General features: G+C 44.0%; 1 protein-coding gene across 12 annotated transcripts in view; it reads left to right on the plus strand.

Moving 5' to 3' along the window:
- Window positions 1-9,288: 9,288 nt before the first annotated feature.
- Window positions 9,289-25,978, plus strand: part of SIPA1L1 (signal induced proliferation associated 1 like 1) — a 362,478-nt gene continuing 345,788 nt past the window's right edge. For 7 of the 12 annotated variants that reach the window (XM_030319459.1, XM_030319465.1, XM_030319461.1 and 4 more), the window contains exons 1-2: window positions 9,289-9,348; window positions 9,978-10,037. The gene's annotated coding sequence lies outside the window, so the exon portion shown is untranslated. Of the gene's footprint in view, window positions 9,349-9,925; window positions 10,038-10,291; window positions 10,392-13,414; window positions 13,434-25,978 lie in introns of those variants that run through there. The other 5 variants (XM_030319469.1, XM_030319470.1, XM_030319458.1 and 2 more) reach the window with 4 other exon arrangements.

Genomic DNA, 25,978 nt, shown 5'->3' on the forward strand with positions numbered 1-25,978 from the left:
TGAAAGACGCTAACATGGCAACATACAAACATTTAGTCGAAAGGGATGGGCTCTTCGCCGTCTCCTTTTGTGTTTAAAGAAATAAAAGTCCAGAAAAATTAAACATTAAACAACTTTTTAAAGTTACAGTTGATCTGGTTGAGTTAACATCTGGAAATCCAAGCTGGAATCCAAAGTCTAGTAGATTTTCCTCCACTCCACAGGCTGAGTATCTGCAACATAAGTAAAAAATTACATGTAGTGGCCTTGGCTATTTCTCATACCTGAGTAAGTATACTCATCATTACCCCTCAAATGTTAAGGTCAAATGAGATGGAAAGAGACATTTACAAACTTCATCTCTGAAAAGTGATTTGTAAAGTTCAGAGTAAGTGATGAGCTGTTTTAAGACCCTAAACATATTTGAACTATCAGCATATTCATTGTTTCCTCTTTGCCCCCAAATAAAGGCTATGATGGCTTTAACATGCCTGTCATGCTCTTTGGTATGTCCACAAGCAGTCACCCTAATTACGTATGTTTCTTAATTGCATATGAACACACAATGTGTGACCGCTACAGAATCTGCTCTCTCCTTGGATCCCACAGGACAGGTGCAACTCGAGAGCTCCCACAGCTCCTGGGTTCTTGTGAACATTGCGGTGGCTCTGGCTGGCAATGGAAGGAGGCAGATGGTTCTGGGAGGCCACAGCCCATCACTTCCAAGTCATGAGCAAGCCTCTTTTCATTTCTAGGGATTTAAAAAGACAAGGGAGTGGAGGGAGACCTTTTTTCCACCTTCCTTCTCGACATATTCTTGATCATGGAATCTGATGAAAGGAATAAAGAGACAGGGTTAGTTGGAAGGAAATTTCCAGCTCCTGAAAGAATGTTCACATTATTTTAAGCAGCACAAAGAGCTCCCTGAAAGGAGATACTACTGGAGAAATGAATAAAAAATATTTGAAATGGTTCAGAGAAGGTAGATTTCTTTTAAAAAAAAAGTATAGCTGGGTTAGTATGCGCTGATGCTGATGTAGAAAAAGGTCAAAAGGGTTGGTGAGCCAGAACTTTCAGTCCTTCTGGGATTTTTATTGAACCCATGATAGCAAGAAAATCATCAGCAAACCAGGAATGACATGAACAGCTCAAGGAGTATGTTTCAATAGAACATACCTGTGAGAATGAGAGAAAATTTGTGAGGGTGCTTTTAATTAAAATGTTATCTAGGGATGTCTGGGTAGCTCAGTGGGTTAAGCGTCTGACTTTGGCTCAGGTTATTATCTCACTGCTTGGCTTGTGAGTTCGAGCCCCGAGTCAGGCTCTGTACTGACACCTCAGAGTCTGGAACATGCTTTGAATTCTGTGTCTCCCTCTCTCTCTGCCCCTCCCCCACTCACATTCTATCTCTCTCTCTCTCTCTATCTATCTCTCTCTCTCTCTCTCTCTTTCAAACATAAATAAACATTAAAAAATGTTATCTCGGGGCGCCTGGGTGGCGCAGTCGGTTAAGCGTCCGACTTCAGCCAGGTCACGATCTCGCGGTCCACGAGTTCGAGCCCCGCGTCAGGCTCTGGGCTGATGGCTCAGAGCCTGGAGCCTGTTTCCGATTCTGTGTCTCCCTCTCTCTCTGCCCCTCCCCCGTTCATGCTCTGTCTCTCTCTGTCCCAAAAATAAATAAATGTTGAAAAAAAAAAATTTAAAAAAAAAAAAAAAAAAAAAAAAAAAAAAAAAAAAAATGTTATCTAGGGGCACCTGGGTAGCTCAGTCGGTTGAACGTCCGACTTTGGCTGAGATCATGATCTCCTGGTTCGTGGGTTTGGGCCCTGCATCAGGCTCTGTGCTGACAGCTTAGAGCCTAGAGCCTGCTTCAGATTCTCTCTCTCTGCCTCTCCCCTACTCATGCTCTCTCAAAAGTAAATAAATGTTTAAAAAATTTTTAAAAAGTTATATAAATCCAATATATCAGCAACTATAAGCTACTGCCTTCCACATTTATGACTCTAGTTCTGACCTCTTCTCTGACCCATGGATTTCTATGTGTGCTATGCCTCCTAAATGCAAATTTGAATACACCTCTGCCTTGCTGAAAATCTTTTAATGGCTCCCTATCGCTTACAGAAGAAAGACCAAGCTCCTTAATGTATCCACAAGGCCCCCTGTGACTGGTCTTCATTCTCTGTCGCCGATATTGGTGCCTAAGCCTGGGGTTGGCTCCCCCTTTGCCCCTATATCTTTGTGACTCAAAAAGCTCAAGGAGGCTTCCTAAAAGATATGCTTTCTTCCCTTTCTGGGGTAAGGTGAGGCCAGGTAAGTGATTTTGCCACCCCATCAGGATGGAAGCTTTGACTCTGCTCTGCTGTTAAACTTCATTCCTTCCTTCCACAAACGTTCATGGAGTGCCTTGCTGTGTTAGGAATCGTGCTGGGCAGTGGGGACTTAAGTATGAACAAGACATGGGGCACCTGGACGGCTCACTCGGTTGAGCATCCGACTTCGGCTCAGGTCATGATCTCACGGTTCGTGGGTTTGAGCCCTGCGTCAGGCTCTGCACTGGCAGCTCGGAGCCTGGAGCCTGCTTCAGATTCTGTGTCTCCCTCTCTTTCTCTGCCCCTCCCCCACTCATGCGCTCGCGCTCTCTCTCTCTCTCTCTCTCTCTTAAAAATAAACATTTAAAAAAATTTTTTTAAAGTATGAACAAGACAGACATTTTGCCTTCACAGAGTTTACACTGAGTAAACTCTGTGTAGTAGTGTCTTATTGCTGTAACAAATTACCCCAAATTTAGTGATTCCAAACAATACAAATTTGTTATCTTGCAGTTCTGAAGGTCGCAAGCCCAAAATAGATTTCAGTGAGCTACAATCGAGGTGTCGGCAGGGCTACAAATCCTTCTGAAGGCTCTAGGGGAGAGTCTCCTTCCCTCACCTTGTGCAACTTCGAGAGGCTGCCTACCTTCCTTGGCTCGTGGCCTCTTCCTCCATCATCACAGCCAGGGTGTGGCATCTTCAAATCTCTGTCTGACCCTATTTCCACGGTCTTATCTCCTGTGACTCTAACTCTGACCCTCCTACCTCCTTCTTGTGGGAAACTTGTGATTACACATTGGGTCCACTCAGATACCCTAAGGTATGGACCCCCTATCTCCAGGTTTTAATCACATTTGCAAAATCCCTTTTGCCAGGCAGGTGACCAGGTATTAGGACACATATATCTTAGGGGGAATTAGTCTGTCTACCATACCCTGCAAGTCTTTTTACTTTGTCTTTAAAACAGCATTGCCTGGGGTGCCTGGGTGGCTCAGTCGGTTAAGCGTCCGACTTCAGCTTTCCGTGGTCCGTGAGTTTGAGCCCGGCGTCGGGCTCTGGGCTGATGGCTCGGAGCCTGGAGCCTGCTTCCGGTTCTGTGTCTCCCTCTCTCTCTGCCCCTCCCCCGTTTATGCTCTGTCTCTCTCTGTCTCAAAAATAAATAAACGTTAAAAAAAATTTTTTTTAAAACAGCATTGCCTGCTTATCCAACAAACATGCATTGAAGGCCTACTCTATACACGCCAGGCACTGTGCTGGGAATACAGCACAAACAAGGCAGACATCAACTCCTGTGTTGGGGATCTTACCTTATGAATGCAAGAGAGAGAGAGAGAGACACCTACAAAATAACACACGGTTAAGAAGAAAGAGCACCAGGAGCAAGCAGGCAAATGAAGAAAACAGTGACCTTTGAACAGACACCTAAGGAAACTCAGGGAGTGAGACACACAGACATTTGGGGGAAGAGCTTTTCAGGAAGAGGGAACAGCAAATGCAGGGCCTGGAGGCAGGAGAGTGTCTGGTGTATTCAAGGGAACAGAGAGAAGCCTTTGTAGCCTAGGGGGAGGTGTGCGGGGTGCAGAGGAAGGGGATGAAGTCGGTGCTGTACAGGGGAGTCAGAGAGAACGTTTCCCTGGTCCAGAATGGGAATTTGGCTTTTTCTCTGAATGACATGAGAAAACCTGAAGGCTTTTGAGCAGGGAAGTAACCTGATCTGACTGACTTACGTTCCACACTGTAGGTCCTGTATATAGAACAAATTATTGGGGGGAAGGGCAGGAATAGAGAGATCAGAAAGGGATACCTCTAGGGAGAATATTGTGATTATCCAAGCGAGAAAAGGCTTGAACCAGAGACTTGCATTTGGTAGAAAGTGATGGGATTCTACACGTATTTTAAAGGAAGTGCCAACAGAATTCACTAATGGTCTGGATATGTGCCGTGAGAGAAGTAGAGAAGTCAAGGATGGCCCCGGAATTTTGCTCTGAACAGACACCTCTGAAGCTCTGGAAGGGTGCCCTTAACTGAGGTGGGGAAGATTGTAGGAACTGTTTTTTGGGGGGGAGGGGGCGGGGAATATCTGGAGCTTTTCAGTTTTACACAGGTGAAGTTTGACATACCTAATACACATCCAGTTGAAGATGTTAACTAGTAGATGGATGTGTTAACTTTAAAAATAAAACCATCAGTTGTTCTACCAACAAAATGGGTTTACTCAGGAATAACGGAGAACTACATTCAGGACAAGCAAGTTATGGAGAAACCACAGGCAAATCCAACAAAGAACGACAGTATTTTATGCAGAAGGAGGAGGAAGTTACGGGGACTTGTTTTGAAGGGAAGTCCATGGGGCGCCTGGCTGGCTCAGTCGGTTAAGTGTCCGACTTGATCTCAGGTCATGATCTCACGGGTCGTGGGTTTGAGCCCCTAGTTGAGCTCGGTGCTGTCAGTTCAGAGCCTGGAGCCTGCTTCAGATTCCGTGTCTGTCTCTCTCTCTGCCCTTCCCCCACTCACAGTCTCTCTCACTCTCAAAAATAAATAAACATTAAAATAATAATAAAATATGGAGGAAGGGAAGTCTGCTGGAGAAAAGGGGGGGGTTCAGGGTGATGATGGTTTCTCATTGGCTGGGTTGTGGGAGTAGTGGATTTCTTGTAGGAGATGCAATATACATCTTTTCCCTGTTGAGAACTGTAATTGATTATCCTTTCCTGTTAAGGATTCTTCTGCCCAAGGTGTGTAATTGACACTTCTAGTGGGAGTCTGTAATTGACAATTGTTTCTGTAATTGAGGTTGAGTGGTAGGGCTCCCTCTTCTAGCCTCTGGACTCCACCTTAGCGAGGTTTCCCTTTATTAGTTTTCACAGATGTAGGAGTCTAGATTTCGGAGAGGTGTCTGGACCAGAGATGTAAATTTGAGGGTAGTCAGAATATGGATGTTACTTAAAGTCATGAGATTGGTGAGATAACCACAGGATGATAAGAGACCACAAAGAGAAGGTGTCTCTAGAGACCTGGGGACTTCTGAGTTTAGAGACTGAAGACTGAGAAGGCCAGAAAGCTGGAATAAGAGCCAAGACAGACTCTTAGCCTAAAAGCCACATGAAGAAAGTATTTCAAGGATAAGAGTGAGCAACATTTCCCCACTGCTGAGGGGTCACATGAGGTGAGGATGAGCGCTGACTGCTGGATTTAGCACCAAGGCAGTCACTCAGGACCCTGAGAAGACCTGTTTCCTTGGACTGGTAGGGGTAGAAGGCTGTCCAGGGTGGATTCAAGAGAATGGAGGAGAGGAACTGAAGACAGCAAGCATGGCAAAACCTTTCGGAGATTCCGGGGGTAAAGTGAAGTGGAGGGCGACATGGAATCTAGGAAATGTCTTATTATTATTATTATTATTTTTACTATGGCAGATAATACAGCATGCAGACACTCTTAGAAATGATTCAGTAGAGAGGGGAATTTCCTGATGCAGGAGAGAGGAGGCAATTGCTGAATCGATGTCTCTGGGTCAGAGGGGATGGGACCAGTACACGGTGGGAGAGGTTAGTCTTAGCTTAGAGCGCTGAGGGTTCATCACAAGGGCAGGAGGACAGAAGAGTTCCTCACAGTCAGGCACAGGTGGTTTGCCAGGTTGTCATCTGATTGCTTCTATTTTATCAATGAAAGAAGAAGCAAGGGCATTAGCTGTAATAAGCCAGAGGTTTGATGAAGGGGGAGAAGGTGTGAAATAGTCCTTTAGAAGAGTTGGGTAGTAGACAAGGAAGTGTACAAGCTTTGCTAAGCAATGTTAATTGATTATAAAGTTGTAGGTATTTAAACATATAATAAATACTATCATGCAGATGGGAGACTGAACTGTTCTAAGAAATCTAGTATTCAGATAACTCAAGTTATATCACATAGGGCTAAAACAATAAAACCCTAAAGTTGAAACAGCATTAGATATAACTTAATTTTGGATGATTTGGGGGCACCTTGGTCCTTTCTACTAGTCAAGAGTAATTTTTCTGAATATGTATGTGTTAGTAATTGCCTGTAGATGTATAGTCAGTAACAGAAAGTTCTGAACTGATAATGGGATGGCTATGCCAGACTTTAACTGAAAAATATGCAAATGTGAAATGATGTTTATAATATTAAAAAGTATCAGTTTTTGCTTGCTTGGTAGGTTTCTGGGTCAAAATTCATTCCACATTGGATATGTTAGGGTGTTTTGTTTTGTAGAACTGAATAACCAGAGGGAATGTGTTCTAACAAACTTAGAAGGGAATTGGGAGGGAGGAACAGGAAATGACTAGATGTTCTCCTCATCCCTAGGAAGGGTTACACATCCCTTGTGTGTATGTGGGAGGGAGTCAGGCAGAGGTGGGTAGAAGAGCCCAGAGCAAGGAGGCAGGAATGGTGTTGAGATATAATCTGTACTTGGCAAACTCTTTATTCCTACCCTTTTACTCTTCTGTTGCCTCTTGTCTTCTATTTTGAAATCCCAAGAAGGCTAAGAGGATACACAGGGAGTGCCTGACCCAGAAAACGTGCAACTGGAACCTACAGTTTTGGTGGATTTCACCTTTAGCTCCTTCAGTAACGCAAGTGCAAGGTCTGTCATCAGTGAAGGGTAAATAGTAGCCTGGGGCTTTGAAAGAGCAGTTTTAGGTCCCTGGGACAATTTCTCCGATTCTACTCTGTCTGAAGGTTAGGGAAGTTCCCTTCCTAACCTGAGGCCTATACCCACTGTTGAGCCTGATAAGCATTGAATAAAGTTAATAGATTTGGTTAGCACTTGGATCAGTTATTTCAAATGTATCAAATGGCTATCTGGGAGTCATAAAACAGGTGGCCCTGAAATTGTGACTGTACTGGTGGATGGATACAGATTGGCAGCCATCCTTTAAGGGCAAAATTATGTTACAAGTTGAGTCAGAGCAAATGAATTACTGATTTACAACAGTGTACTATTCTGTGAAAGATGGCTCCTTAAAACACATCAACGGGATGGATGTTGATACTCTATTGAGTTTCTTGGTAAAAAAATTTATATTAAAAACACCAGTGTGTAATTTTAAGGCCTGCCCTCCCGCCCTCCCTTCCTTCTCTCCTTCCTTTCTTTCTTTTTTCGTTCTCTTCCTCCCACCTCCTTCTAGTTATTTTGGTGGGATGTGGATATATTCAGTTTTGGTCTTTGTTTTGAGTTAGTGTATTTATTAAATAACAAGGAATCTGTTTCGAGTTAGTGTAAAAACAAATCTTGAACAATGGATTCCCTGTGAAATTACTGTAACATGGTTAATATTTTTGTTGTTTTTATAGTTGAGACAAGAGAAACTTTAAAATCAACTTGTCCACACTTAAATAACTTTGTGAAACAGATCTATAAAATGAAACACTCATTCGTTATTTTTTTGATATAAACGGAAAATATGTTATTTATTGGAAATTTTTATAGGTCTAAGAGCTATAGAATTTTAAAGCTGTACGATCTCATATCTGGGCTATCCCCTCATTTTACAGATGAAGAATTAAATGACTTCTCAAGGAGACTCAATTATTAGGGACACAGAAAAACTCAAACCTAGTCTCCTGAAGTTAGCCAGTGCTTTTCAATCACTGTATCATTTAGGTTTCTAAGGTAAAAACTTTCATCAACCTAGTGCTTTAAGCTTGCACTTGACCCAAAAGAGTCTTAACTGCCTAGTCTTCATGCCCTTTCCTAGGTTTTCTAGTTCTGTGGGATTGAATTAAATCACAGTTTTCTCATATTAATGTAAGTAGGAATGGGATTTATTAGTTTTTTATTGAGATATAATTCACTATACCATGGAATCTATTTTTCACTCATCCCTTTTGAAATCTAAAGTTGAAGCTTAACTTCCATTCACAGCATCCATTTTATTTAGGCACTATTTAAAGCCCCCAAAGAAAAGTTTCTACGATTAAAAGAAGAAACAGGGTGTGAAAAGATTTCGTCTTCATCCTTAGCAGCATTTTGAAGTAGGTTTGGAGGCCTCTGAAAAGCTTAATGATTAAACAAAACAAAACAACTCCCCCCCCCCACCCCCGGGTTTTTTAATGAGACAAAGATGGAGAAAGGAAGGACTAGAACTATTGAAAAACAGACACATTCTGTGTGAACAGAAATGCGCAGATAGAAATAGAGTACAAAATATGGCTGTGGAGCAGAAACTTACCTTCTAAGGTAAATAGAGAAATTGATACATACTCTACCGGGTAGGGTGAAAGGAAAGTATTAGAACACGCACAGACTCCTGTGCTCCTTTTTCCCCCCAATAGACATTAAGTAAATAGCTACTATGTACCAAGTCTGTGGAGGCGCTGAGAACACAAACATGAAGAAGCTGCCAGATCCTCAAGGAGCCCAGCCTGGTGGTGGTGGTGGTGGTGATGGGGAGGCGGGGGAGGGAGGAGAGAGGGAGCCTAAGGAGTGGAGGCTGGCGGATGAGATTAGACGGGAGGGCTGAAAAACTGAATACACAGTTGATATTTGGGGATACAGATATGTGCTGGCTTCGGTGACAGAAATCTCCCCCTGAACCTCTGGGGGAAAAATTAGCTTCATTTGCCAAATTTGGCCAGATATGACGCTGTTCTACAGATGTCCTCTCGAATAGGCTTAAAAATCCTCCTCTCGCTTCTGGCCCTCGATTTCCCCACCATTAGGGTGTCTGGCAAGGGAGGGGGCAGGTTGAAAACTGCACCCACGTTTGCAGCCTCGGCTCTCTGCTGGAGACAGGAATCCAGGGCTTTGCCGTCGTCATAGCAACTAGGAGTTCCGCGGTCCCCCACCTTCCTCCAACTCCTACTTCCCCCGCCGGCCTGGCAGAGCCGCCGCTTCTCTCGCGAGATTTGAGCGCAGTGCCGAGCGGCCCAGAGGTGATCTCACCCGAGACTTGCGGAGGGAGGGAGTGAAGGAGGGGAAGGAATGGGGCGGGGAGGCGGGGAGGCGAGGGGAGTGGAAGGGAGGGAAGGGCGAGTGAGGCGCCGCCACCGCCGGCAACTTTGTGAGCGAGTTCAGTGCGTGCGTGAGCGAGTAAGCGAAAAAGTCAGTGCGGCGCCGACTTCCCGGGAGGAGGGTCCCCGGGGAGGGCCAGGTCTGGGCTTCAGAGGCCGCCCCCCAGCCACTCCATCTCTTCCCGCCTCCGTGGCTCCCTCCCCATTTCCTCCCCCCACCGGTCCTCCCGGGCCTTCCCACCCCCGTCTGCAGTTACCTGTCTCCTCCCCCCACTCGACACGCACGTCCCCTTCCCCTGCGTCCACCTTCGACCTCCAAGACCCCGGCCCCCCAGCCACCCCATCCCCGCTTTACTCGCCGGCTGCCCCCGCCCCCAGCTTTTTCTCCTGGGGTCTGGCGGGCGGCATGGGGGGCGCTGAACCTCGGAGGCGGCGCGAGCGGGGACCAGGACGCCCAGACAATAGTTGATGCCCGGGTACGGGGGCACCTCCGTCCCCCACTCCTCCAGGAGCGCGGCCCCCACAGGCTGCTCTCTAGCCTGCTTTCCGGGTTCCCCTCGGAGTGGAGCTCGGGAGTTGGGCAGATTCCGCCGCCACCTCCCCCGGGCCCCCCTCCGCTAGCCGCCCGCCCCGGTCCGGCCTCGCTGCCCGCCGTTCTCCGCAGAGGAGGCGGCGAGTGAGCGCGCGCCGACCGTCCACACGGTTTCTCTTTCTCCCTAGGGAGAGCGCGCGGCGGACGCGCCCCGGACGCGCGGTGGCACCGGGAGGCCGGGCAGAGCGGTAAGTGGCTCCCGCGCCCCGGGTCCGGGCAGGGGAGCGGGGGTGAAGGACTGTTGACAGCCCCCCCCATTGCATTTCTGGCCGGGGCTCGGGTGCAGGGCCCGGAGCGGGATTCGGGAGGCCGGTCAAAGTTTTATTTCCGATTTGGTGGCGTGCTGATAGCGCAGCCCGGCGGGGGCGAGTCCGGGCTGCACCGCGCACGGCGCGCGCGCACGCACCTAGGAACCCGAATCTGCATAACTACCGGCAGAGCGCCTCCGCCAGAGGCCGGGAGACCCGCGCCCCCGTCGGGGTGGCTGCGCCCACCCGGCAGCTCTCGTCTCCACCGGGCACCCTTCCCCTTCAGTCACCTGGGTGAGCGCTTTGCAGGCTGCGTTGGAAAGGACAGGCCGAGGGGTTTAGTCATGGGAAAGGGAGAAGAGAGCTCGGTGCCCGCGGGTGGTTAATTTCTCTCCCCGGGTCCGGGGGACAGGGAAAGTAGGGGATGCTCTAACCTGCTTTCCTTGGAGCAAGTAAACCTCGAGAGGGCTGGGGAGGCGTGAGGGTGCTTCAAAAAGAACTTTTCCTCTTTAGCCTCATCTGTTTCCAACTTCTCCTGCCCTTAAAGGAAATTTGCGAGGCTCCCTATCGCTTCACGGCATATCTGCGTGGACATGTAGCCGTATTGGGCAGGTTGAAATTTCGAGTTTGACCGTTCGTTAAATATAGAGACAAGGGAAATGGCTCACTTTAGGGAAGATGTTGTTTAATTGAGTTGTTGGTATTCGTTTTTGAAGGGAAGCATTTGGGGACTGATGGTCCCTAGAGACGGCGTTTACCTTAATAGATTTAATTTTTCATGACGGGTGTTTTAGAGATTAACATTCACTGAAACTCTTACTACCTGCTGGACGATTATATTTCTAAACTGGGAGCCAGTGAGTGATGCGATGCAAATTTCAGAGTAAAGGTGTCGTCTTTCATCGGGTTCCAGGTCTATCTGGATGAACTGGGGTTGGCGTTTCCTCTATAAAGTAAGCCTTTCATGTTGAAACTCTGACTCAGACTCTTAAAGCCATTGTTTTTATACTGGTACTCTGTGGGAGTTAAGTGTCAACTTTCTCTTCTTTTCTCATATGGAATATTCATCCAAGGCAAAGATTCTCTGACTTAATCTTCTGGAAAAGTACAAGATTAAGTCCTATAGAATCATACTCTGCAGCCAGTTTAGTAACAGTATTAATTTTCTATATAATCCTGACTTAATGACTTTCACTTTTCTCTTATTTTTTGAAGGCTGCAATTAAGTCACCTTTAACTAGGGTGGGGAAAAAAAAACCCAAAAACGATGGGAATAATATAGAACAGTGGTAACAGCAGTAGTCTCAAATAAAAGGTTTACGTAAAGCAGTTTATGGTCACTGATGTGTCCAAGTGGTAGATGACATGCCAGTTATTAACGAGAATATTAATATTAAAGCATTTCTCCCATGGAATAAATTACTTATACTGAGGCATCAGCAATTAGCAGTGCATTTAAAATGACTTGGGTAATGATTTGCTCACAAATGGTTAAGGGCAAACTAAGAGATTTTGGAGGCTGGATGGCTTTATGTGGGTGACAACTTATTTTCTTATCTCATTATGCTTAAGTAAAGGACTCTTGAAATTGACTGTATCATTAGATTTCTCTAGTTGACAGAACAAGTTTGGCAAGTGGCTCAAGATAGTCAGTAGGTGTTGCTGTTAGCTTCTCTGCGGTTCCTGGTGCTGCTCCTCCGGTTTGAAATTGCAGTTCTGGTACAGAGAACTTTTCAGATCTGAAGTGTCAGGCAATTGTTAGGATCCTATGGGAAGGTTGACTTGAACCCTTGGTAATAAATCCAGAGCCCCTCGCTTAGATTGTATACTGAGATTCATTTAACTCTTTTCTTTCACTGTTACTTTCTGGCGTTTGTATTTACTTACTTTGCTTTTGCTTTGAATTGCATCAGTAATTTTGTTGTAGTGCCCTCTGCCCCACCAATTTTTTAAAACAACTTTTAAAAACTTTAAAAAAAACCTTAAAGTCATAGATTGAAGATTGCTTGATTTTAGTGGTTTTGTAGACTTTAGGGGGGATCTTGGTTGACTGAGTTGAGACGTATATAAATCCTATGTTAAATTTGCAGTTTGAATTTTTCAATAAATGGCTGTTTTCTGTCTCTTTGAGCTGTGAAACAGAAGTATGAGAGGTAGAACAGTGTAAGAGTACAGATTCCCTGAATCTTTCCAATTGAGGGGAAAGTATGTAGTGATTGATAAGAACATGATTCTTATCAGTCCTCATGGCTGTGTTATCATTTCTGTTAGTCCAGATCAGTGTGTGTATAAAGTATGGATATCCGGAAGATTTCCAGGTGACCTCTCACATTTGGGCTTTTGGTTCACTGATCAAATTGGAGTTTCTCTGAGGAAGACACATAGATTCATCCTTGTAATGGAGAGCTAGATCTCTGATACGGAATGCCTCTTTCTACTGTTTTGTTTTCTTTTTTTTTTCTATCTTTTGAATCAGATCATAGGAGATCATACCTCAAATTCAGAAAAAAAAAAATTTCCCCCCATACTATCACTGTATTCCTAATCTTTTGAGGTGTATGGTGAGTCAGGCAATATTTGCTCAGTGCCTCTATCTGGGAGGTGTGCTGTTGGGCCCTGTGATTCCAGTGGGGCCATTTGTAGTAACCTTTCCAGGTTTGGTATTATAATATGCTGATGTCCCCAGAAAGGTTTTGCGTAGCAGGCAATCAATTATTTTTAAATTTTAACTTTTTGAAATAATGGAACCCAATATTTGTCCTCAGAAGGTCTGGGTTTCAAATTTTCTGGCTAGGGGATCTTAAAAAATAATCAAACTCTCTGAACTGTCTTTCGGAAAAACTGTCTTTTTCTGCAGAGATGGGCATAATGCTTGTTTCACAGCTTTGCTGCAAGAATTAATGAGAAAATATGTTTGAAAGTACTTTGTAAGTCATAAAGTCTAATTTGCAATTGCATTTTCTTTCTGATCGACAGATTCATAGATTATTGAAGCTAGAAGGGATTTTAAACTTAAATCATTTGGCCCATTTTCTCCATTTTACAGGTGAGGAAACTGAGGCCTAGAAAGTTGAAGTGATTTGTGCAAGGTTATAGAAGAACTAGTTAGTTAGCGATCAGGCAGTGATTGGAAGTCAGGTTTCCAGATTTAACTGTACTCCTTTGTTTCCTGTTTTTTTCCCCTTTGAGCCTGTAGATTAAAATTTGTTTACTACTCCCTCTCCTCCTTTTAATTGTTCAGGGTTAAGTGTCTACAATGAGAAGAAGCAAAGCTTAAGGAAACAAAATCCACAGTAAGGTTGAAACGCTATGTAAACAGCATTGATGTAGTATTTGGTAAGTAAGCTTTAGAGTTACTCAAATGACAAAGTTATGGAAAAAGAAATTATGAGTTAGTTAAAATATCTACATGGTAGAGCTGGTAGGCCTTTCCCCCCCTGTGTGTTTTTTTTTTTTTTTTTTTTTTTTTTTTTTGGTGAAGGATAGATATTATTAACTCAGCATAATTTAGAGGAGGCAAACTTCATTTGTTCTAGTTTACCATTTTCTTCCCTTCTTTATCTCATTTTTCATTTGTAAACGAAAGTGGCTGTACCTTCCCTGTTTCTGGTGGCAACTTGTAGACCTTCTCTCTGAGTTGCATGTGTTACCAGGCGGTGGGGGTTTGGTGGGGAGGATGGGTCAGGCGAGGGATAATTGCACATAAAACAGGAACTTGTTGAAGGAGCTTCCTGCTGAAAATGCAACTTATTTATATAGCACCACCCTACCTGCCGCTGGAGTAATCCGACCCAGGAGAGAAGAAATATCCCTGCCAGTTGGGTGACTGCCCTTTAGATGAGGGGCTCTCCTTTTTCCTGGGAGGGTTAAGCATTATATTATTCTTTCAGTGCTCATCCACAACTCTGTGTTTTGTTCCATGTACGGTGCTATTTAAAATCTGGGTGTTCCACTACCTCTTGAGATTGACAACCCAACTTTGTATCCACTTCTTACACCAAAAGTATCCTTTGTTGGTATAAGAAGTAAATTGACCTCATTAGTTGTTTTTCCCCCCCTCTATGTCTAGCTAGTAAAAAGAAAAAAAAGCCAAACAAAGTCCACACACCTGTCTGGCACTTAATTTTCCATAGGTTAGATGTAAATGAATTATGCGTACATGGTAACTCTTCTTCTTCGGGTGGGCTTTTGATGAGCTCTGGAGTGAGTCAGAAGCATGGGGAAGAATCCCTTCGCTCGGGATCTCTCCAACACGTGGTTTGAGCCAGGGATGGAATGAGGTGTGTGACTGGCTTTGTGAGCACAAGGGGAAGGAGACCCATCGGGGTCTGTCTTCCGAGGTAGGGGCCGGCCCACATCCATCTTCTGCTTTAATTTTGGCCTGGGGAGAGTAAAGAGAACATGAGTGTTTTCTTGAAGACCAAGAGGGATGACCCCGAAATGCCATGGAGGAACGTCAGGGGTGGTTTCAGTCGGCCCCTCCTACACCAGCAGTGTCCTGGTGGGTGTGTCGTGGTGGGTGTGCCGCGGCGGCTGTGCCGCGGCGTCCCGCGAGGCCCTTTCTCTTTGCTTCTGCAAGTCTGGGATGAGAGTTTTCGGTCTTTAGATTTCTAATTTGTTACTTGTCATGTCGCACCAACTTCTCCCTCTAATTAGGATTATAGTATGCCTCACTTTAAATTGTGGGAAACAGGCAATTACATAATGTTAGATTTCCCTCTTTCAATTCAGGAGAGGCGGGAGCGTGCAGGCGGGTCGGAGTGCGCAGGCTTGGAGAGGGAGGGTGTCTGGTTTGCGCCAGCACAGGGGTCACTCGGAGGCAACTCGGGCGGGCAGGACAGGACGTGGAGCCTCGGCCCCCGCCGGCTTCTTTTTCCTCTTTCCTCCCCCAGAGCGGGTCCGGGTTAAATGGCTTTCGCAGATACAATAGTTAATTTTGGTTATTCCTCTTTCCACTTTCTCCACAAAGCCGTCTTCTCCCACAGCTACAGGTACAATCATTAATTGGTTTTTGTGGTTTAGGGTCTTGCTTCCTTTTAGAATGAGTTCTGAACTGCTCACAAGAAAGCTAGTGAGAAAGGAAAAGCAAAGGGTTTCATGGTGAATGATCACGTTTCTGTAATCCAGACTTGACTGTGATCAGTCTCTTTTCCTTGGGTCCCGATATTATTATTATTATTTCATATTCTAGAGTTATTTAATACCTATATAATACCTAGATAGGTATTCTGGTTGGATATGTTATGAGCTCCTTGCATTCCCTTTAACAGTCTTAGTTCCCAGAATTGACTGTTGGTTTTTACAAGTTTCTTTGTGGCTCGTGATGCTCTCAGAGAAGCAGCTGACAGCTGAACTGTGGTATCTCATGCTTTCAGGAAGAGTCAGTACTTGTAAGGAGAGGCCTACAAGATCTATCCTTATAAATTAGTTGCATGTCCTAAAATTTTCACCCAATTTGGTTAGTATTGCTGGCTTCACCTATGTGTACCTAGGAAGAAAGTGGAAAGCAGTGTTTTCCCAGATTTTTGCAAGAAATGTCAGTTTGTGACTTGTTGGAACCAAACTGCTTTTCTTTTAAAAAAATTTTTTTTTCAATGTTTATTTATTTTTGAGACAGAGAGAGACAGAGCATGAACGGGGGAGGGTCAGAAGACACAGAATCTGAAACAGGCTCCAGGCTCTGAGCTGTTAGCACAGAGCCCGACGCGGGGCTCGAGCTCATGGACCGTGAGATCATGACCTGAGCCGAAGTCGGACGCTTAACTGACTAAGCCACCCAGGCGCCCCCCAAACTGCTTTTCTTTAGAAGACTTCAAAAATACATGTTCCTCTCCTTGCACTGCAGCTTGATGTGTGGTTGATTTACCGCCTCCCTTTTCCTAGGCCTAATTCTGGCTGCTCCTGTGAAAACCTCAGAAGGTTTTGTCCGTTTACTTTGCCCAAGTCTAATTTCTGAGCGGCTGGCGTTTCCTACGTAGAGAGTGTGCTGTGTGTCTGTATGTGTTTGGGGTGGGGTTTGACTCATGGCTCAGAAACCTGTGAGGATGGCTTGCCCCGGTGGAGACCCAGTGTGGTTCCTCTCTTCTAGTTTGGGAGGTGCCTGTGATTCTTCAAAGCGTCTCCTTGTTACTTTATTTTATTTTTTTTAAAGATCTTAGTGCTAATCCTTTGTAATAGGAAATGAGGTATAATAATTGCAAAACAAAATGTTTCAGTAGGTAAATGATAGGTTATGGAGAGCTACAGCGTTCACAGAAAAGGCTCATTCAGAGTTCGAGAACGTCAGCCTAATAATTGCTTTCGGTGGGATTGTTCTGAAGGCCGTTTTCAAGGCAGTGTTTTAAAATAGTGGTTTTCAGCAGTTTGGGTAGGATGTGTGTTTTGGGGGAGCAGGAAGTGCTTGGGTGGAGAGGGTAGGGGATCACAGTGAACTCTGGGGCTTTTCTCCGGGGCAGCAGGCGAGATATCAGGTGGATGGAGGGTTGAAGAGACTCAGTGGATGATTCTGTTATGCTTCTCCCCCACCCAGTGGAGAGCACAGTAGTTTTTGTATCATTTTTGAACTTCTGCTTGACAATAAGGTAGACCAGTAGTAGGCTTAAAGCAGAGAGCAGCTGGCTGGGAGTATGTAAACTTAATTTTGAATGGGTGAGAAGGAGAGAGCCTCTGGTCCTCTGTGCTAGCCATTGACTAAAAAAGACAACTTGGAAAAATCTCTGGAAATGAGTGCCAACACCTCAAAGGGTCAGGCTGCTTCGATTCTGCAGTGGAGGTAGAACGTGAAAATCCAATTTGGTAATTCTGTGTTGGCACTTAGACGTTTTTGTTTGTTTGTTTGTTTTTTATTTTTTTTTTCAACGTTTATTTATTTTTGGGACAGAGAGAGACAGAGCATGAATGGGGGAGGGGCAGAGAGAGAAGGAGACACAGAATCGGAAACAGGCTCCAGGCTCTGAGCCATCAGCCCAGAGCCTGACGCGGGGCTCGAACTCACAGACCGCGAGATCGTGACCTGGCTGAAGTCGGACGCTTAACCGACTGCGCCACCCAGGCGCCCCGTTTGTTTGTTTTTTTAACGTATGTTTATTTCTGAGACAGAGACAGAGCATGAGTGGGGGAGGGGCAGAGAGAGAGAGGGAGACAGAATCCAAAGCAGGCTCCAGGCTCTGAACTGTCAGCACAGAGCCCGACATGGGGCTCGAACTCATAGACCGTGAGATCATGACCGGGGGCCACCTGGGCGCCCCTCACGTTTTTTTACTGTCGTAAAAAAACATGTGACACAGTTGACCATCTTAACCATTTTTAAGTGTGAAGTACATTCGTGTTCTGAAGCAGATCTTCAGAACTTTCTCATCTTGCCAATCTGAAACTACACCCATGAAATGGTTCCCCTCTCCCTTTCCCCTTATCCCTCGCCACTGCCATTCTACTTTCTGTTTCTGTGACTCTGTCTGCTGTAGATACCTCACATAAGTGGAATCATGCGGTATTTGTTTTTTTGTGACTGGCTTATTTCACTTAGCATAAAGTCTTCAAGGTTTATACATGTTGGCATATAACAGGATTTCCTTCTTTTGAGGCTGAATAATATTCCATGCTGTGTATATACCGTATTTTGTTTATCTACTCATCCATTTATTGACGTTCTTGTTGCTTCCACCTCTTGGCTGCTGTGGATAATGCTGGTATGAACATGGGTGTACAAATGTATCTTTCAGGCCTTGCTTTCAGTCCTTTTGAATATACACACAAGTGGGATTGCTGGATCAGATGGTAGTTCTATTTTGAAATTTTTGAGTAATCTCCATACTATTTTTCATAGTAGTTGTAAAATCGCAGTGGTTTTACATTCCCACCAGCAGTGTATGAAGGTTCCAGTGTCTCCACATCCTTGTCAGCACTTGTTATTTTCTTTTTTTTTTCCATAGTAGTCATCCTAAGAGTGTGAGGTGGTATCTCATTGTGGTTTTGATTTGCATTTCTCTGATAAATGATGTTGAGCGTCTTTCATATGCTTGTTGGCTATTTGTGTATCATCTCTGGAGAAATGTCTATTCAAATCCTTTGCCCATTTTTCAATGGGGTTATTTGACTTTTTGTTGTTGGGTCGTAGGAGTCCTTTATATATTCTGGGTATTAACCCCTTATCAGATATATGATTTGCCTGTATTTCCTCCTGTTCTGTGGGTTGCCTTTTCACTATGTTGATTGTATCCTTTGATGCACAAAAGTTTTAAAAATTTGTCTATTTTTCCTTTTGTTGCCTGTGCTTTTGGCATCATATCCAAGAAGTTATGGCTAAGACCAGTGTCGTGAAACTTCCTTCCTATGTTTTCTTCTAGAAACTTTATAGTTTCAGTTCTTATGTTTAGGTCTTTAATCCATTTTGAGTTAATTTTTGTGTATGGTATAAGATGAGGGTCCAACTTAATTCTTTTGCGTATGGATATCCAGTTCTCTCTCTCAACACTGTTTGTTGAAGAGATTGTCCTTTCCTCATTGAATGGTCTTGGCTCCCTTGTTGAAGATCAGTTGACCATTTACACAAGGGTTTATTTCTGGGCTGTCTACTCTCTTGGTTTGTTTGTTTGTCTTTATGCCAGCACCAGAACTGTCTTGATTATATTAGCTTTGCAGTATATTAAAATCAGGAAGTGTGAATGTCACTTTTAATTTATGCCATTCTAGGTGTTAAGTAATGGAGAATAGAGAAGTCAACAATTGAGAAAACAATTTGTAGAATTTTTCATTTTTTTGAGGGGATTAGACGCACTTAAAGAATGAAGTAAAGTGATTTAAATGGTAGAATGTATGCAAGGCTATCAGCTGGCAACTCGTATAGCAAGAGCTGTGTGTCTAGTACTTCCTGGTTTACAAAGTTATTTCACAGATACCTAGGCCATTGGCTTGGGAAAGTTTCAAAAAGGCGATGGACCTTGAATTGATCTTGAAGATTGGATGTGTGTCCCCCTGGATCAGTTGTATCACAGTGTTATAAGGGAAGCCTCTAGTGGTAATCTCAAGATTTTCAGGGGTATCAATTGTTAAATTTTTTTTTTTTTTTAATTTTTTTTTCAACGTTTATTTATTTTTTGGGACAGAGAGAGACAGAGCATGAACGGGGGAGGGGCAGAGAGAGAGGGAGACACAGAATCGGAAACAGGCTCCAGGCTCTGAGCCATCAGCCCAGAGCCCGACGCGGGGCTCGAACTCACGGACCGCGAGATCGTGACCTGGCTGAAGTCGGACGCTTAACCGACTGCGCCACCCAGGCGCCCCTAAATTTTTTTTTTAATGTTTATTTATTTTTGACAGAGAGAGAGAGAGAGACAGGGCATGAGTGGGGGAGGGGCAGAGACAGGGAGACACAGAATCCGAAGCAGGCTCCAGGCTCCAAGCTGTCAGCACAGAGCCCAATGAGGGGCTCGAACCCATGGACCGCGAGATCAAGACCTGAGCCGAAATTGGACGCTCAACTGACTGAGCCACCCAGGCGCCCCTCAGTGGTATCAATTATTATAAGAACTGTCACGGTGGCATTTTTTTCCTTGACACTATCTTTTCCTATTCTAGGTCAGTTGATTCTGATTTTCCACATCTGCTTATTGAATAGTGGTAGACCACATACAAAGATAGAATACTTAGCCACAGCACTGTTTTCTTTTCTGGGATGTGCAAAGAACAAAAAACTAACCTGGCTCGGTTGTATAGGATGAACTGAATGAGAGAGATTGGAACCAGAATAGCAAATTAAGTGACCGTTTTAGTAAGTAATTTAGGCTACTTAAGTCATACTTTGTTATCTTGACAAAACTGTGAGGATAGTTTTGGTTGAGTGTCTTACTTGAGGGGCCATTGGTAGAATTGCTGTGGAGGAAAATGTAGTATGTTTGCACTTAGTAGGCCTGAAGTAAAGATTTGTTCGGTCGTGACCAAATGAATTTATGTCTACATGGGTGAATCTCTGAGGAGTAACTTACTCACTTATCCTGTATTTATTGACTCCCACTATAATGCCAGGGGCTAGTGGCTGCTTGTGGTGACAAAAGAATGTCTGATTCCTGCTCTCTTGTGGCTGATAACTCTTCTAGTGATTGATAAGGTCCTTTTCAGCGTTCTGTTCCTCCTCTGGCTGATTTTTCTTTTAGTCAGAGGCCACCTATTTTACCGCTGATGCAAAACAATTGTAGTTACTTATTATGAAAATAGTCCTGTGTTAAATATTCTTTGTATAGAAGAAGAAAGAAACCCTAGACAGTTCTCCCTTTTCGGTTTCCAAGGAGATAGGTCTTGGCAACATTTATTTTATCAAGTGCTTTTCTAAGTGACAGAACTAATGAATTTTAGGCTCAAATGGTTAAGCCTCAAATGGTTAAGTTTTTCCTGAGGACCCAGATAAGGTTTTCAAATCTTGGTTTCCTCTACTTCCACATCTGTTCCAAAAGAATCTAGAAACCTAGTTTTGGTTAATCTGGATTTTTCCATTAACTGTCTGACCTTAAAAGAGTTATATACCCTTTTCGGATCTTCGTTTTTTCACTCATTCAACACATTTTAATTGTTCGCTTATTACATACCACGTATCTTTTCATTTGTAAGAGGAAGAAGGTTGAGGATTGGATTAAGTTTCCTTTTTTTTTTTTTTTTTTTTAATTTTTTTTTTTTTCAACGTTTATTTATTTTTGGGACAGAGAGAGACAGAGCATGAACGGGGGAGGGGCAGAGAGGGAGGGAGACACAGAATCGGAAACAGGCTCCAGGCTCTGAGCCAACAGCCCAGAGCCCGACGCGGGGCTCGAACTCACGGACCGCGAGATCGTGACCTGGCTGAAGTCGGACGCTTAACCGACTGCGCCACCCAGGCGCCCCAGATTAAGTTTCCTTTAAGGCCAACTGTTAAAATTCTGTGAATTTATTTTTGTGGTTTAGGAGATTTAAGGCTTTTTACAGATAGTAGGAATGTTTTTAAAAGAACTAAAGAAAGAAGTTCAGAGAATTTGTTTTTAACTCTAAAACATTTTAGTGAGAAACTTCTGTAATGGTGGATAATTTTAGCATTAGTTTCACTCTGATCTGAAAACAATCAACATTTTAACTTCACTCTGAGAGTCCTTATAATTTTGGTAGGAGACAATTCTGAATCTAACTTTTCTGCTGTTACTTGTAATACCCTAGAAACTTAATTCCTGTTTCAGAAGATTGATATAATGCCAGTGTGGGAGATTTGGAAATGCTTATCACCCTTTTTCTAGGTGCTTGGATCCGAGTCTTTTAAAGTCCTTGTCATTTACGTGCATGGTAGTCTTGAGATGCGGTGCCGTCATGTTACTGTATGTAGAACACTGAAAATCTGGTTACCAGTGCTGTGATAATTAAGCTGTCAATTGTCCCATGTTACCAAATATGTAATATTCACATAACCTAGTGTGAGATTTCATGGCTTTATAAAATGATATTTTCTTACTAATTTGTTGCTAGAAATTGAACATTGTATTGATTATGTGTGATAGGATTCAGTTATTCAAAGTAAGATTTAAGAATTTCTTCCCCTGGGGGTGCCTGGGTGGCTCAGTTGGTTGAGTGTCCATCTCTTGATTTCATGATTGATGATTTCAATCATGATGATCATGATTTTCATGATCCCAGGGTCATGGGGTCAAGCCCCACATCAGGCTCTGTGCTCAGTGTGGAGCCCGCTTCAGACTCACTCACTCTCTCTCTCTGTCTCCCCCCCCCCCACCTTGTGTGTGCTCCCTCTCTCTTTCTCTCTCTCTCTCTCTCTCTCTCTCAAATAAAAAAAATAAAAAAAAAAAAAGAATTTCTTCCCATGTGCATTATTTGCTGTTATAAATCTGGTCTCATTGTTACTAAGAGCCCTGGAAGATTTGTGTAATCCTGACTCTTGAATTTGGCCATTTTTCTTTTGTTTACTAGTCAGCATTATTCACTGAGCATCTTCTGGATGGCAGATACTGTTTCATCCTATATATACAATAATGAACCACTCTGGGTGAGATGGGAAGCCACCAGAGGGTTTTCTAAAAGGGTTTCATCTGACGTATTTTTAAAGCAAAAAACTTGATTATGTAGAGAATAGAATAAAGTATGTATGTTGGGGAGACTAAGGTGGAAGCGGGGGGATTTCTGGGGGTTCTAGCAATAATCTGGGTCAGATACGATGATAGCAGTGGAGGTGATGAGAAGTGACTGGATCCTGGACATATCTCAGGTGGGGCTGATGTGATTCCCTGAAGGGTGTGATGAGGTAGCATGGTAGAAGGAGTGGAGTCAAGGATAACACCAGGGTTTTGGCCTTGGCAAGTGGAATAATTCATTGAAATGGGGAAGATGGAGGAACGGGGAGCTGAGAGCTGATTTATATATGCTGGGTATGAGATCGCCGTTGACATGAGAGGGGAGTCCCATCTTTAGGAGTTCCGTTTCCTCGTCTGTGAAATGGGGAAAGTGTTTGCCCTTCTCAGAATTCTTGAGATCAAATGAGAAAAAAAAGTTAAAACTTCTAACGTTATGTCTTGTAATGGTGGTATTATTTCTGGAAAGTAGGCTGGTTACCATCTTAGATACTGTGTGGTCTCTTTTGAACTACGTAAGTCACAGGCCGTGGGCCAGAATGTATTGTGGAAAGTTGGCATTTGCCTTTCAAAGGCTGGTTTTCTTTCCCAAAAGATGGAACAGCTTTCTTTTTGATTCATTCTGTGAGTCCTGCGCAGCTTCTGGGAGAGTTTGGTATTTTGGTTCCCTTCAGGGTGTCCGAGAGCTTCATTATGCGCAGAGCCGCTGGAGTACCACACGGCGTGTGGCGCCAGACTTGCCCCTTAATAAACATAGCTGCAAGCCAAAGTGATGTTGTTTAGGTGGGAGGACGTTATGGTAGAAAAAACCCAGCTCTTTCCTTTCTCAGGGTCTTTATTATTTTAGGCTTTCCATGACTTGCATCAGTTAACAAGTAGGGTCTAAGAGGTCACATTCATTAGAGAGACCACTGTCCGTGTTACTTGATTCAGAAAACCTATTTATACATTTCTAGGTGTTGGGATTGCTTAAAGTCTTGTTATAGGCAGGTAAAATAAGTTAAAAGTATATGTGAACCCGATAGATTAAAATTTAAGATCCAACTGAAAATGTTGGAAGCCTCAGTCTTAGAGTTCAATCAGTGGTGTTTCAGCCTTACTAAATGTCCTTCTTTAGAGATTGCAGTAAATAGTTGTGTCCTTGAGATGTAGTATTTGCTGATAATCGATACCTTCCCGAAGGTTAGGTGTTGCTTTAGGAACGTCTTCAGTCCAGAGATGTAGGTGCTGGTTCTCAGCTCTTCTGATGCCCCAGGCAGCTTGAACAGAGGCACTACACTTTCCTCACTGCCCTTGTGGTTTGTTTCTTCTTTAGTCCACAGGATTTGGTTGGGCATCAGCTGGGGGCCCACTGCAGGTTATTCAGAGAGGAGAGAGGGGTGCCTTTGAGGGCCTGACACATGTAGTGAGTATAACTCTTGATGAATGACCGACAGTTGTTGGGAGCTGTGGCTAAATAAATATGCTAGGTGTTCAGCGTAGAGAGAGCAGTGATGGCTTTAGTAATGAGGGAAGGCATTGGGGGAACAGGAACCCCTGGAAGGAATATAGCTTTGTTAGACTAAGATACATTTTAGAATTTTCCAAATTGCCTGATAGCTTTTTGATTGAACTCAAGTCTCCTAATCATTTTTATTGGGGAGATGGGGTCTAAGTTTCTGAGGTCACAGTAATATGCACTCCTAAGTTTTTATGTTTCAATTTTTTTCTTTATGTAACACTTTTGTTGCATTATAATTAACTTATTATATGGGTCTCCCCTTTGAAGTGTACAAATCAGTTTTTAGTACATTTGTAGAATTGTGTTACCATCTCCATTAACAATTTTAGAATATCTTCATCATCCCACAAAGAAACTCCAACCCCCTTTGCAGTCACTCCCTGTTTGTCCTCAGTCCCATCCCGCCTTCCTGCCCCCAGCCCTAGGCCATCACCGATCCACTTGGCATCTTTATAGGTTTACCCCCTCTGGATGTGTCCTGTAAATGGGCTCAGGCAATATGTGGGCTTTCATGGCTGACTTCTTTCGGCGTGCTTTACCACAACGTTTGAACTTGGGTGGTGATGTTACTTTTTGGGCTCAAAACCAGATACTCCTTGTCTGCTGGCACAGAAACTACAACCAGTGCTGGGACCAGAGAAAAGAGCAAAACTGTGAGCTGCCATGTGTGTTTCTGGAATGGGGATTGAACTTTGAAGCTTTCGTCGACAGGTCACCCTGCTCGCACTCAGTGCATGGGGCTGTGCAGTTATCTTGCTTCTCCTTGAGCTCCTGCTTCTTCCTTGAGTTTTTCAAGTAGCTCTCCAAATGTCATCTCTGATTCTTTCCTTTCTTCTCTCTTTGGTCTGGTCTGTGACCAAGCACCTCCATTTTTTTTTTTCTTCTGAATTGATTCTTATTTTCAGCTTTTCCTCTTTTAATTGCCACCATCTTAGGACAGACCCTTGACCTTCGTTTTGTATCTAGGTGGCTGTAGCAGACTCCTTTGTGAGCACCTTGCCTCATGCTGTTCTAGTCTCTAGGCCTTCTTATCTGCCTATCCTTTCTAAGGTACCACCTAGGTACACTTGTCACCTCCAGGGAGCTAAAGTGTTTGCATTACCTTACTGTATCAGACTCACACTCTCTTACGTGCTTTTGTGACCTTTCTCTAGGGTCTCTCCTGCTTATCTGATTTCTTTGGCCTCTCCAGCAACTGTCTCTGCTTTCTCTTCTTCCCAACTGTTCCAACTCTCTTTGAGTCTTTGTTCATTTTCCATTTTAGTTCTATTCAATTCAGAAGACTACATTCCTCACCCATAGCTTTATCTCTCTTATCCCCTTCCCTGCATATCACACTCCTTATCATTATCTCCTCTCTCCTCTGATGCAATACCAGCCCGTGAGTTTTATTTTTTTTAAAAAAAATTTTTTTTTTTCAACGTTTATTTATTTTTGGGACAGAGAGAGACAGAGCATGAACGGGGGAGGGGCAGAGAGAGAGGGAGACACAGAATCGGAAACAGGCTCCAGGCTCTGAGCCATCAGCCCAGAGCCCGACGCGGGGCTCGAACTCACGGACCGCGAGATCGTGACCTGGCTGAAGTCGGACGCTTAACCGACTGCGCCACCCAGGCGCCCCAGCCCGTGAGTTTTATCTGTGTCTTTCTCATTCTTCTGTGCCCACCTCCTTCCCTGACCTCTTCCTGGTTAGTGTAACTCACCTTGATTTCTCCCTTCTCTAATATGCTGTTGTACTGTGTTGTGTACTTATGGAGCTTAGCATCAAATAACTAATGGGTGATTCATCAAGAATTTTAGCCTGGAGGGGCATCTGGGTGGCTCAGTCAGTTAAGCATCTGACTTTGGCTCAGGTCATGATCTCACAGTTCTTGAGTTCGAGTCCCACATCAGGCTTTGTGCTGACAGTTCAGAGCCTGGAGCCTGCTTCAGATTCTGTCTGTCTGTCTCTGTCTCTCTCTGACCCTCCCCCGCTCACACTCTGTCTCTCTCTGAAAAATAAATAAACATTAAAAAAAAAAAGAATTTTAGCTTGGAGAAGACTTGGAAGGGATGTCATCCCTGTCAAAAGAGTTGAGGTCCATCATGCTGAAGGAGGAGAGATTACCTTTGTCTTCCCAGGCCTCATAGAGAGGGACCGGAGTAGACATTTGTTTTTTTTTTTTTTTTTAAACTTTTTTTCAATGTTTTTATTTATTTTGGGGACAGACAGAGACAGAGCATGAACGGGGGAGGGGCAGAGAGAGAGGGAGACACAGAATCGGAAACAGGCTCCAAGCCATCAG

This window comes from Lynx canadensis, chromosome B3, assembly GCF_007474595.2.
Source record: "Lynx canadensis isolate LIC74 chromosome B3, mLynCan4.pri.v2, whole genome shotgun sequence".
Lineage (NCBI taxonomy): Eukaryota > Metazoa > Chordata > Mammalia > Carnivora > Felidae > Lynx > Lynx canadensis.